Genomic DNA, 15647 nt, shown 5'->3' on the forward strand with positions numbered 1-15647 from the left:
TTCGCGACTGCGTCCAACTCTGCGGCGGTCGCGTCTGCGTTACTTACCAGTGGGTTTCCGTCGGAATCGACTGTTTCCCCGATGAAGATGTGTATGCCGCCAACTGGGACGATGGAGAGCTTGACAGGGTTTGTCCTAGCCGGAATCCAACACTCATCCGGAGGGACGATCGGCAGATTTCCGGCATAGAGGACGCGCCCCACAGCGATGGTGTCGTCGTAGCTTCCCATGGCGGAACCCTCCCGGTTCCGGCCTCCAGACGCCGCAGGCCCCACGGTGGGCGCCAACTATCGTTGCCTAATCGACGGTACCCTGGAGGAGGGATCCTCACGAGGGGGAGAAGAAGTAGGGGCCATTGGGCGGAGTGCACACGGGACGGTGGTACGCGATTTACCCAGCTTCGGAACACCTGCACGAGGACAGGGCCTACTGCTGCTTGTCTGGAATTATCTGGGCGCTTTCGCGATGTTACAATGAGTTGAGGTTCTGCCTCTAGGGCTCCCGTGATCCGGCTTATAAAGGCGCACGGATCTAGGGTTTACACGGAGAGTCCTACCCGGATACAGGTCTCCTAACTACGGTACAATGTCTTGCTGTGTACGCCAAGGATCCGCCCTTCCATCTATGTCGTGCCGGATCCGGGTCCCTTAATGGGCCTCCGTGGATCCGGGTTCCTCCTCAATGTCGGTTGGATCCGGCTCCCTGCTCCTGGGCCGGACATCTTCCGTCAGGATCAACAGCAACTGGGCCGCCCGATGGGCCACATGCCTCATCACCATCTGTGGGCCACCCGGGCTTGCCGGATCTAGGCACTGTCGATGGTACACCCATGAAGTATACCCACAACATTAACCTTCTTTAGCTAATCCTCCAATCCCACCTTCATGAAATTCTCTGCTTCTGACTTCGCCATGGACCAAAAGTCACTTGATGTCAACACAAAGCAGAGCTCCGCGCCGCTCCCTCCAGAACCAAAGGGTCGGAATACAAGCATGAGTGTGCGCGACTGAATACCACCCGATTTTGTGAACTCCAGGCAAAATATGCACTGTTTCATTCGCTGTCGGAGCCTTCCGGAACTAATCACTCCGGCTAGATGAAGAGAGGTCAGCATCCAGGACGTCTTCATCTTCGCGAAAGAAGAACCCTAGGACCACCACCATGAAAGCCGGAACAGTCGACCCCCATGCTGCCACCATGGCTGGGAACCGCGGTCCACCTTCCTCCTCCAACCCGGCCGGTGGAGGTCAGCAGTGATCCCACCGCCGCCCTTTCCCGCCGAGTTCCGCCACACCAACGCGTCTCCCGCCATGATCTAGGTGAAGTAGCCGAAGGCCGCTGCCACCAGACCCGCTGTCCACCGTCGCTGCCCCTGGAAGACCCTGCCTCCGCGCGAAGGGGAGTCCATGGACGCGCTACCACTGGCCCCTATCTTTGGCAGCCGGACGCGCCTCGCGCGTGACGACCAGGGGTGAAAAAGTCATCCACGACATCACCAACGATGAAGAGGACGACCACATCCCATACGGCAGCGAGCAGCGGCTCTACCCGCGTCGTTCGAGAGCCTACCTGGGGATGCCGATCGCTGACAGGCTCTAGCAACAGAGGTGGAAGCTCGCAGTCATGCGCTCGCCATGAGTCAGGTGTACCTGTGCTCCGACCTGGATTCGGTCGCGGGGAGGGGACCAGCGAACGCGCGGGTCGACCGGGAGAACCACGAGCTAGAGGATGCCATCGCCGCCAGGGACGAAGCGGTGGCGGCAGCGGCTAGGGACAGGGCCCGCTACCACGCCGACATGGCGGCGTGCTCGACGCAAGGAGTGTGTCAGACGGACGTGCTCCGACGATGACGCCGGCCCCTTAGGCGGCCAATAGTAGGCCGCGCGACGGCGAGTAGGTATGTCCATTGTAGTTTTAGGTCAACTCGCCTAACCATCTCTGTAAAGATGGTCCTTTTGGCCAATCAATAATAATGAGGAACTGTTTTGCTTACCTTAGTCATTGCCTAGTGTAGGGATTCGTAGCATAGAAAACAAAAAATTTCCTACCGCGAGAACGCAATCCAAGCCAAGATGCAATCTAGAAGATGGGAGCAACGAGGGGATGAACGAGACTAACCCTTGAAGATTTCCAAAGCCTGCGAGAGGAGGCTATCGTTGCTGCGGTAGACGATCACTTGCCGCTTTCAAAAGCGCGTAGAAGATCTTGACGGTGCCACAATCGGCAGCACCTCCGTACTCGGTCACACGTTCGGTGTTGATGACGACGTCCTTCTCCCCGTTCCAGCGGGCAACGGAAGTAGTAGATCCTCCTCGAAATCCCGGCAGCACGACGGCGTGGTGGCGGTGGTGGTGGAGAACTCCGGCAGGGCTTCGCCTATGCACTGCGGGAGTATTATGTGGAGGAGGAGAGGCTAGGGTTTGGGGAGAGGGGGTGGCTAGGGCGCCGGCCATGGGCAGCCCTAGGTGGTGCGGCCAAGAGTGGCTGCCCCCTCCCTCTCCTCCTCATTATATAGGTGGAAATCCCCAAGAGTTGTAGTCCAAGTCTTCGAAGAAGACCCCAACAACAAAACCTCCCATAGGTGGGAAACCTACTCAAGGGGGGAGTCCTACCCAAGGTGGGACTCCCACCTTTCCCTTAGGTGGGGTGGCCGGCCACCTATGGTGGAGTCCACCTGGGACTCCACCCCTTAGGGTTTGGCTGGCCATGCAAGGTGGAGTCCCTCCGGGACTCCACTTTCCATGGTGATTTCTTCCGGACTTTTCTAGTACCTTCTAGAACCTGCCATAAATGCACCGGATCATTTCCAAACTTGGAATATGAATTCCTATATATGAATCTTATTCTCCGGACCATTCCGGACCTCCTCGTGATGTCCTGAATCCCATCCGAGATTCCGAACAAAACTTCGAACTCCATTCCATATTCCATATCTACTTAAATGACATCAAACCTTAAGTGTGTCACCCTACGGTTCGCGAACTATGCAGACATGGTTGAGACCTCTCTCTGACCAATAACCAATAGCGGGATCTGGAGATCCATAATGGCTCCCACATATTCAACGATGACTTTAGTGATCGACTGAACCATTCACATACGATACCGATTCCCTTTGTCACGCGATATTTTACTTGTCCGAGGTTTGATCATCGGTATCTCTATACCTTGTTCAACCTCGTCTCCTGACAAGTACTCTTTACTCGTACCGTGGTATGTGGTCTCTTATGAACCATTCATATGCTTGCAAGCTAATTAGATGACATTCCACCGAGAGGGCCCAGAGTATATCTATCCGTCATCGGGATGGACAAATCCCACTGTTGATCCATTTGCCTAAACTCATACTTTCCGGATACTTAATCCCACCTTTATAACCACCCATTTACGCAGTGGCGTTTGATGTAATCAAAGTACCCTTCCGGTATAAGTGATTTACATGATCTCATGGTCGAAAGGACTAGGTAACTATGTATCGAAAGCTTATAGCAAATAATTTAATGACGTGATCTTATGCTATGCTTAGTTGAGTGTGTCCATTACATTATTCACATAATGACATAACCTTGTTATTAATAACATCCAATGTTCATGATCATGAAACTATGATCATCTATTAATCAACAAGATAGTTATACAAGAGGCTTACTAGGGACTCCTTGTTGTTTACATAACACACATGTATCAATGTTTCGGTTAATACAATTATAGCATGGTATGTAAACATTATCATAAACACAAAGATATATTATAATAACCATTTATTATTGCCTCTTGGGCATATCTCCAACAGTCTCCCACTTGCACTAGAGTCAATAATCTAGTTTACATATGTAAAGATATAACACCTTGGCCTTCTGGTGCTTTATCATGTTTTGCTTACGGGAGAAGTTTTAGTCAACGGATCTGACATGCTCAGGAACGTATGTATTTTGAAATTCATTTGCGTCTCAACGCATCACTCATTTTCCAAATGAGTCGGCATTAAATATGTTTGGTCTTCTGGTGGAACTTTAATTCCGCGGTCTGAAATATGTCACTAATATTGTCATACACAATATAACTTCAAAGTTATGACACTATCGGAACTACACCAAGTTCTCAAAGAACCTCTTGACTTAACATCCTCAGTCATTGTCAAAACAATGACATACTCTGCCTTCGTTTGTAGAATCCGTCACAATATTTAGAACTCTTCTAAATCTAGCATAGACAATCTTCTAGCTCATTGTGCTACCTTTTAAACAACACTTAGTCTAATTTGAGATTGAAATTTTATTTTTATATGTGACTAAACAAATATCGGTGCAACACCTTACAGCGATTTGTTTGTCATTTCTCCATACAAAACTATATATATATCCTTGGTTCTTCTTAAGTACTCAAGAATATTCTTACTGTTTTTCAATGATAATCACATGAATCATTCTGGTACATGCTCGTAACACTTTTAGAGCACATGACATCTGATTATGTACATATTATTGGTGATCTATAATCACTCATGTGTTTTTACTCATTGAGTGTCAGATACACTCAAGTCTTGTTAAACCTTCACATGACAAGAATATTTTCTTAATAATTCTATATTGAACTACTTCAATATCCATTCTATATACTTTGACTTAAACTTATTATGTGTTTCAATCTATCTTCATAGATCTTGACACTAAATATGTTTCAGTCCATATCCTTTCATTGAAGTTAATTTTCAATGAAACCTTTTAATAAAGTATATAATTACATCATTTATAACCAATTATATGTCATCTACATAAAGTATTATAAATATGTCTCAGCGCTCCCACTTAATTTCTTGCAAATGCAAGCCTCTTCAACGTTTCTGATGAAATCAAAAACTCTTTGACTATTTCATCTGGTGAAGATTCCAACTTCGTGATACTCACTTCATCCAATTGAAGTTTGTATACCTATCTAGTATTCCACGGACTAGCAAAACAATTGGTTGTATCTTGTATACACCTTTAATACACACTTCTGTTAAGATGTATTTTGCTTACTAGAATAATCCATATAGACTATAAACATTGCTACGGAAGATTTAATCTTATCGTAGTCAACTCTTTGAACTTTGTCGTAAACAACTTTTCAACAAGTCGAGCTTCTTCAATGATATTTCATCCAATTCCATCAATTTTATAGATCCATTTACTTTCAAAAAGTATTCATCTATCTTGGATTTCATAGCGTATAGCCATTTTAACGGAGTCAGGGCCCATCTTAACTTCTTTGTATGTAGTTGATTTATCATTGTTCAAAAAAAAAATCCTTTGTCCACAAATCATTTATTTGATCACAAAGTAAATCATACCTACAAGGTTCAATAGGTACTTTGATCTCCATGGCTAAAACATTTTGTAGTCATGGGAGCCATGATTGTCGTGGCCGCTTCCAGAACCAATTCCGATGCTGCGCTACTCTGATCATTATGCTCAGGTTCATAAACCTTATCAAGTTCTATTGTCCTCCCACTCAAATACTTCGCTAGAAACAATTTCTCAGAAATAAGAAACATTGACAAACACTTTTGTCTTTTACTTCATAGTGGAAAGAATTCCCAATCAATTCTTTGGGATAACCAACAAAGACATTCATCCGATTTTGGTTGTAAACTCTTAGACCAAAATTTAAAGGAAGGGCTATTAGGGTTTATACCCATGCCATAACTTGTATGGTGTCATTTCAACGGATCATGATGATGCTCTATATAGTGTAAAAGCGGTAGTCTCTAAAGCATAATCCACAAAAATATAATGGCTTTATTTTATTTTATCTCATCATTAATCCAACAAGGTTTAGATACATCTCTTGGATACTTCATCATCACTATGATACTCCAAGAAACGTGAGTTGTAGAACAATTTCATAACTCTCTTAGATGTTCGCTAAAACTCGTAATTCAAATATTTCCACCATTATCCAATCATAGATATTTGACTTTTCTATTACGATGATATTCCACTTCATGCTGAAATTTATTTGAATCCATTCAAATGTTTCAAACTTCTTCTTTATCGAATATATCCACATATATATACTCAATTCATTGTTGGAAGTTTTTATGAAGTAGAAGAATCTCCCGCACACAACTATGCCCAGTGAACCACATATATCATCATGTATGTTTTCACTAAGTTAGTTGCCCGTTCAACTCTTGGCCTATGAACGGTATTTTAGTCATTCTCTTTTAGAAAAGATTTGCAAGCGCCAAACGATTCAAAAATCAAATGACTCCAAAAATCCATTTGCATGGATTTCCTTCATGCGTTCCTTTCTAACATGACCTAAATGGCGGTTCCACAAATAAGTGGAATTCAAATCATTTGCCTTATGGCATTTTAGCATCAGTATTATGTGTGTGTGTGTTTCACCATTAAGATTTATAATAACTTATCCATCGTGCACGGAGTAATGTCATAATTTGAACAACTCATTGTTTTCATTTGACCAGAGCAAAATAACAATTATTAAGTTCTTTATTATAAATTCTAAGGGCTAGATAGAATGCCAACGACGAACATAATAACACTTTATTTTGTTCCAGACGTGTATTCCTATCATATTCCTTGTCAGTCACTTAGGCCATTGTATTCTTGTATTGCGTTGTTTTGTATGACACTTCATACCAACCAATATGGTACTAATACCCAAGAATTTCATTGTGTGACCTAACTAGGAATACAACCATAACATGTATATCATTTATATACACCTGAGCTAGACTTTCTAGTCTTTTCTTTTCTTTCTGCCAAAATATCTTTTGTAGTTTCTCTTTTAGCTTTCCTCATTATTCAGAAAACACTTCATCTTTAATAACTTCTAGGTTTGTTGGTCAAATACCAATAATCTTGAGGTTCTTACTTTGAAGTTGATCATCATACGACAAGTGTTCTAGATTTCACTATTAGTAACTTTGTAATATGATGAACAATTTCAATCATAATTTTATCCATCAATTCATGATGACTTTCTGAGACCATGTCTGTACATGCTAGGCTCATAAAGTTTAACCTTAGTATTCGCATGTGCAAATCTGGCTTGCACCCGTTATATGCATACGTAGAATCTACAACACCCGATCATCACGAGATGCTTCGAAACGACGAGTCTTAGCAACGGTGCATACTAAGGACGATCACTTCATGGATATGCGAATATCGTTAGTGTCCCAATGGTTGGAGGATTGGGACGCCTTGCATCTTCAACCTTCGTACATTCCCATAAAACTTATGAGTTTATGTAGTCTCACAAAATTATATTCTATCATCTTGCAATAAGGTCACATATATCTCATACCTTGATTATTTCTGAAAACTAAATTTTTAGCTCCTTACTTTTCAAACAGATTTGAACTTCAATTTTCACGGAGACAAGATAACTTTAGGTACTAATTGAAACCATAGTTCTTTGAATCAACAATGTGAGGTTTACTAAAAGTTTGCAATAGGACTTAATCATTTCTTGATTCTTTAACAATACGGTACCAGTCCGTAAAGTTTCCTTTCAGATTTAACAGTATTTCTATCTCAATTATAAGACTAGTGCATGGTAGAAAACGGATGCCAATACTACAAAATTAATTCAAAATACTACTCAGACTATGTTTATGATAATTAGTTCATGTTTTAATCTAATTACTAATGAACTCCCACTTAATACAACATCCCTCATAGTTGTTAAGTGGTACACGATCCAAATCCACTACACCAAAACCGATCATCACGTGACATGATGTAGCTTCAATAGTGAACATCAACATGTTGATCATATCATCCATATGACTCGTGTTCAACCTTCCGGTTTCCGTTGTCCCGAGGCCATGTCTGTACATGCTAGGCTCGTCAAGCAAACTCAAGTATTCCGCGTGTGCAACATGGCTTACACCCGTTGTATGTGAACGTTGAGTCTATCACATCCGATCATCACGAGATGCTTCGAAACAACGAACTATATCAACGGTGCATACGAGGGAAGAACACTTTATTATCTTTATATTAATGTGAGGGATCATCTGAAGGATATATGCCCTAGAGGCAATAATAAAGTGGTTATTATTTATATCTTTATGTTTATGATAAATGTTTATATATCATGCTATAATTGTATTAACCGAAACATTAGTACATGTGTGATATGTAGACAAACAAAGAAGTCCCTAGTATGCCTCTTAACTAGCTTGTTGATTAATGGATGATTAGTTTCATAATCATGAACATTGGATGTTATTAATAACAAGGTTATGTCATTATATGAATGATGTAATCGACACACCCAATTAAGCGTAGCATAAGATCCCGTCATTAAGTTATTTGCTATAAGCTTTCGATACATAGTTACCTAGTCCTTATGACCATGAGATCATGTAAATCACTTATACCGGAAAGGTACTTTGATTACACCAAACACCACTGCGTAAATGGGTGGCTATAAAGGTGGGATTAAGTATCCGGAAAGTATGAGTTGAGGCATATGGATCAACAGTGGGATTTGTCCATCCCGATGACGGATAGATATACTCTGGGCCCTCTCGGTGGAATGTCGTCTAATGTCTTGCAAGCATATGAATGAGTTCATAAGAGACCACATACCACGGTACGAGTAAAGAGTACTTGTCAGGAGACGAGGTTGAACAAGGTATAGAGTGATACCGAAGATCAAACCTCGGACAAGTAAAATATCGCGAGACAAAGGGAATTGGTAATGTATGTGAATGGTTCATTCGATCACTAAAGTCATCGTTGAATGTGTGGGAGCCATTATGGATCTCCAGATCCCGCTATTGGTTATTGGTCGGAGTGAGTACTCAACCATGTCCGCATAGTTCACGAACCGTAGGGTGACACACTTAAAGTTGGATGTTGAAATGGTAGTACTTGAATATGGAATGGAGTTCGAATATTTGTTCGAGTCCTGATGAGATCCCGGACATCACGAGGAGTTCCGGAATGGTCCGGAGAATAAGATTCATATATAGGATGTCATTTTATGTGAATTAAAATGTCGCGGAAGGTTCTATGGAAGGTTCTAGAAGGTTCTAGAAAAGTCCGGGAGAAACCACCAAGGAAGGTGGAGTCCACATGGGACTCCACCTCCATGGCCGGCCAACCCTAGATGGGGAGGAGTCCCAAGTGGACTCCTCCATAGGGGGCCGGCCACCCCCCACATGGGAGGTGGAAATCCCACCTTTTGGTGGGAGTCCTAGTTGGGCTAGGTTTCCCCTCCTATGGAAGGTTTTGGTTTCGGGTCTTATTCGAAGACTTGGACACCAACACTTGGGATCCACCTATATAATGAGGGGCCAAGGGAGGGGGCCGGCCACCCCAAGACCACAAGCTGGCCGCCCCCCTTGAGTGGCCGGCCACCCCCTCCCAAACCCTAGCCGCCCCCCCTCTCCTCCATATCTCCCGCGTAGCTTAGCGAAGCTCCGCCGGACTTCTTCACCGTCACCGACACCACGCCGTCGTGCTGTCGGATTCAAGAGGAGCTACTACTTCCGCTGCCCGCTGGAACGGGGAGGTGGACGTCGTCTTCATCAACAACCGAACGTGTGACCAAGTACGGAGGTGCTGCCCGTTCGTGGCGCCGGAACCGATCGTGATCAAGATCTTCTACGCGCTTTTGCAAGCGGCAAGTGATCGTCTACCGCAGCAACAAGAGCCTCATCTTGTAGGCTTTGGAATCTCTTCAAGGGTGAGACTCGATACCCCCTCGTTGCTACCGTCTTCTAGATTGCATCTTGGCTTGGATTGCGTGTTCGCCGTAGGAAAATTTTTGTTTTCTATGCAACGTTATCCTACAGTGGTATCAGAGCCGTGTCTATGCATAGATGGTTGCACGAGTAGAACACAATGGTTTGTGGGCGTTGATGCTCTTGTTATCTTTAGTTTGAGTACTTTGCATCTTTATGGCATAGTGGGATGAAGCGGCTCGGACTAACTTTACATGACCGCGTTCATGAGACTTGTTCCTCGTTCGACATGCAACTTGTATTGCATAAGAGGCTTTGCGGGTGTCTGTCTCTCCTACTATAGTAAAGATTCAATTTACTCTTCTATTGACAACATTAGTATCACCGTTGTGGTTCATGTTCGTAGGTAGATAAGATCTCTCTCGAAAACCCTAAACCACGTAAAATATGCAAACCAAATTAGAGACGTCTAACTTGTTTTTGCAGGGTTTGGTGATGTGATATGGCCATAATGTGATGATGAATATGTATGAGATGATCATTATTGTATTGTGGCAACCGGCAGGAGCCTTATGGTTGTCTTTATTTTTCATGTTGAGTAGTATTTCAAAGTAGTTGTAATAGTTGCTACATGAGGTGAACAACCGTGAAGACGGCGCCATGAACCTTGACGCTACGCCGACAATGATGGAGATCATGCCCGTTGATGATGGAGATCATGTCCGTGCTTTGGAGATGAAGATCGAAGGCGCAAAGACTAAAGGGCCATATCATATCACATATGAATTGCATGTGATGTTAATCCTTTATGCATCTTATTTTGCTTAGATCGCGACGGTAGCATTATAAGATGATCCCTCACATTAATATCAAGATAATAAAGTGTTCTCCCCTCGTATGCACCGTTGCCAAAGTTCGTCGTTTCGAAGCATCTCGTGATGATCGGATGTGATAGATTCAACGTTCATATACAACGGGTGTAAGCCATGTTGCACACGCGGAATACTTGGGTTTGCTTGACGAGCCTAGCATGTACAGACATGGCCTCGGGACAACGGAAACCGAAAGGTTGAACACGAGTCATATGGATGATATGATCAACATGTTGATGTTCACCATTGAAGCTACATCATCTCACGTGATGATCGGTTTTGGTGTAGTGGATTTGGATCGTGTACCACTTAACAACTATGAGGGATGTTGTATTAAGTGGGAGTTCATTAGTAATAAGATTAGAACATGAACTAATTATCATAAACATAGTCTGAGTAGTATTTTGAATTAATTTTGTAGTATTGGCATCCGTTTACTACTATGCGCTAGTCTTGTAATTGAGATAGAAATACTGTTAAAATCTGATAAGAAACTTTACGGATTGGTACCGTATTGTTAAAGAATCAAGAATTGATTAAGTCCTATTGCAAACTTTTAGTAAACCTCATATTGTTGATTCAAAGAGCTATGGTTTCAATTAGTACCTAAAGTTATCTTGTCTCCGTGAAACTTGAAGTTCAAATCTGTTTGAAAAGTAAGGAGCTGAAAATTTAGTTTTCAGAAATAATCAAGGTATGAGATATATGTGATATCTAAGACCTTATTGCAAGATGATAGAATATAAAATTGGTGAGACTACATAAACTCATAAGTTTTATGGGAATGTATGAAGGTTGAAGACGCCAGGCGTCACAATCCTCCAACTATTGGGGCACTAATAATATTCGCATATCCATGAAGTTATCGTCCTTAGTATGCACCGTTGCTAAGACTCGTCGTTTCGAAGCATCACGTGATGATCGGGTGTGATAGATTCTACGTGTGCATACAACGGGTGCAAGCCAGATTTGCACATGCAAATACCAAGGTTAAAACTTTATGAGCCTAGCATGTACAGACATGGTCTCAGAAAGTCATCATGATACAATGGATAAAATTATGAGTGAAATTGTTCATCATATTACAAGGTTACTAATAGTGAAATCCGGAACACTTGTCATATGATGATCAACTTCAAAGTAAGAACCTCAAGGTTATTGGTATTTGACTATTGAAGTTGATGTGTTATTCTGAATAATGAGGAAAGATAAAAGAGAAACTGCAAAAGATATTTTGGCAAAAAGATAAGAAAAGACTAGAAAGTCTAGCTCAGGTGCATATAAATGATATATATGTTATGGTTGTATTCCTAGTTAAGTCACACTATGAAATTCTTGGGTATTAGTACTACATTGGTTGGTATGAAGTGTCATACAAAACAACGCAATACAAGAATACAATGGCCTAAGTGACTGACAAGGAATATGATAGGAATACACGTCTGGAACAAAATAAAGTGTTATTATGTTCGTCGTTGGCATTCTATCTAGCCCTTAGAATTTATAATAAAGAACTTAATAATTGTTATTTTGCTCTGGTCAAATGAAAACAATGAGTTGTTCAAATTATGACATTACTCCATGTGTGATGGATAAGTTATTATAAATCTTAATGGTGAAACACACACACATAATACTGACACTAAAATGCCATAAGGCAAATGATTTGAATTCCACTTATTTGTGGAACCGCCATTTAGGTCATGTTAGAAAGGAACGCATGAAGGAACTCCATACAAATGGATTTTTGGAGTCATTTGATTTTTGAATCATTTGGTGCTTGCAAATCTTTTCTAAAGAGAATGATTAAAATACCGTTCATAGGCCAAGAGTTGAACGGGCAACAAACTTAGTGGAAAAATACATAATGATGTATGTGGTTCACTGAGCATAGTTGTGTGCGGGAGATTCTTCTACTTCATGAAAACTTTCAACAATGAATTGAGTATATATGTGGATATATTCAATAAGGAAGAAGTTTGAAACATTTGAATGAATTCAAATAAGTTTCAGCATGAAGTGGAAATCATCGTAATAGAAAAGTCAAATATCTATGATTGGATCATGGTGGAAATATTTGAATTACGAGTTTTAGCGAACATCTAAGAGAGTTATGAAATTGTTCTACAACTCACATTTATTGGAGTATCATAGTGATGATGAAGTATCCAAGAGATGTATCCAAACCTTGTTGGATCAATGATGAGATAAAATATTATGACGCCATTATATTTTTGTGGATTATGCTTTAGTGACTACCACTTTTACACTGAATAGAGCATCATCATGATCCGTTGAAATGACACCATACGAGTTATGGCATGGGTATAAACCCTAATAGTCAACCAAAATCGGATGAATGTCTTTGTTGGTTATCCCAGAGATTTAATTGGGAATTCTTCCCACGAGACAAAGACAAAAGTGTTTGTCAATGTTTCTTATTTCCGAGAAATTGTTTCTAGTGAAGTATTTGAGTGGGAGGACAATATAATTTGATAAGGTTTATGAACCTGAGCATAATGATCGAGTAGCGCAAAGATCGGAATTGGTTTCGGAAGCGGCCACAACGATCATGGCTCCCATGACTACAAAGTGTTTTAGCCATGGAGATCGAAGTACATATTGAACCTTGTAGGTATGGTTTACTTTGTGATCAAATAAATGATTTGTGGACAAAGGATTGATTTTGAACAATGATAAACCAACTACAAACAAAGAAGTTATGATGGGCCCTGACTCCGTTAAAATGGCTATACGCCATGAAATCCAAGATAGATAAATACTTTTTGAAAAGTAAATGGATCTATGAAATTGATGGACTTGGATGAAATATCCTTGAAGAAGCTTGACTTGTCGAAAAGTTGTTTATGACAAAGTTCAAAGAGTTGACTACGACAAGATTAGATCTTCCGTAGCAATGCTTAAAGTCTATATGGATTATTCTAGTAAACACTACATATTTCCTTTATGAGATATGTTAGTAGGATGGCAAAATACATTACTTATCAGAAGTGTGTATTAAAAGGTGTATACAAGATACAACCAAGAGTTTTGCTGATCCATGGAATACTAGATAGGTATACGACTTCAAATTGGATGAAGTGAGTATCACGGAGTTGGAATCTTCACCAGATGAAATAGTCAAAGAGTTTTTGATTTCATCAGAGACGATGAAGAGGCTTGCATTTGCAAGAAATTAAGTGGGAGCGCTGAGACATATTTATAATACTTATGTAGAAGACATATAGTTGGTTATAAATAATGTAATTACATACTTGATTAAAAGGTTTCATTGAAAATTAATTTCAATGAAAGGATATGGACTAAAACATATTTAGTGTCAAGATCTATGAAGATAGATTGAAACACATAATAAGTTTAAGTCAAAGTACATAGAATGGATATTGAAATAGTTCAATATAGAAATATTAAGAAAATGTTCTTGTCATGTGAAGGTTTAACAAGACTTGAGTGTATCTGACACTCGATGAGTAAAAATACATGAGTGATTTTAGATCACAAATAAAATGTACAAAATCAGATATCTTGTGCTCTAAAATGTTATGAGCATATACCGGAATGATTCATAAGATGATCATAGGATGACAAAGAAGAATATCCTTGAGTACTTTAGAAGAACTAAGGATATACATATATATTTTTGTATGAAGAAATGACAAACAAATCGCTGTAAGGTGTTACACCGATATTTATTTTGTCACATATCAAAATAGAATTTCAATCTCAAATTAGACTAAGTGTTGTTTTAAAGGTAGCACAATGAACTAGAAGTTGTCTATGTTAGATTTAGAAGAGTTCTAAATATTGTGATGGATTCTACAAAACGAAGGCAGAGTATGTCATTTGTTTTGACAAATAACTGAGGATGTTGAGTCAAGAAGTTCTTTGAGAACTTGGTGTAATTCCGATAGTGTCAGAACTTTGAAGCTATATTGTATGTGACAATATTAGTGACTATTTCAGACCGCGGAATTAAGGTTCCACCATAAGATTAAACATATTTAATGCCAACTCATTTGGAAATAAGTGATGCGTTGAGACGCAAATGAATTACAAAATACATACGTTTCTGAGCGTGTCAGATCCGTTGACTAAAAACCTCTCCCGTGAGCAATACATGATAAAGCACCATAAGGCCAAGGTGTTATATCTTTACAAATGTAAACTAGATTATTGACTCTAGTGCAAGTGGGAGACTGAAGGAGATATGCCCTAGAGGCAATAATAAAGTGGTTATTATTTATATCTTTATGTTTATGATAAATGTTTATATATCATGCTATAATTGTATTAACCGAAACATTAGTACATGTGTGATATGTAGACAAACAAAGAAGTCCCTAGTATGCCTCTTAACTAGCTTGTTGATTAATGGATGATTAGTTTCATAATCATGAACATTGGATGTTATTAATAACAAGGTTATGTCATTATATGAATGATGTAATGGACACACCCAATTAAGCGTAGCATAAGATCTCGTCATTAAGTTATTTGCTATAAGCTTTCGATACATAGTTACCTAGTCCTTATGACCATGAGATCATGTAAATCACTTATACCGGAAAGGTACTTTGATTACACCAAACACCACTGCGTAAATGGGTGGCTATAAAGGTGGGATTAAGTATCCGGAAAGTATGAGTTGAGGCATATGGATCAACAGTGGGATTTGTCCATCCCGATGACGGATAGATATACTGTGGGCCCTCTCGGTGGAATGTCGTCTAATGTCTTGCAAGCATATGAATGAGTTCATAAGAGACCACATACCACGGTACGAGTAAAGAGTACTTGTCAGGAGACGAGGTTGAACAAGGTATAGAGTGATACCGAAGATCAAACCTCGGACAAGTAAAATATCGCGAGACAAAGGGAATTGGTAATGTATGTGAATGGTTCATTCGATCACTAAAGTCATCGTTGAATGTGTGGGAGCCATTATGGATCTCTAGATCCCGCTATTGGTTATTGGTCGGAGTGAGTACTCAACCATGTCCGCATAGTTCACGAACCGTAGGGTGACACACTTAAAGTTGGATGTT

This window comes from Lolium perenne, chromosome 7 (genome assembly GCF_019359855.2).
Source record: "Lolium perenne isolate Kyuss_39 chromosome 7, Kyuss_2.0, whole genome shotgun sequence".
NCBI classification, from domain to species: Eukaryota; Viridiplantae; Streptophyta; class Magnoliopsida; order Poales; family Poaceae; genus Lolium; species Lolium perenne.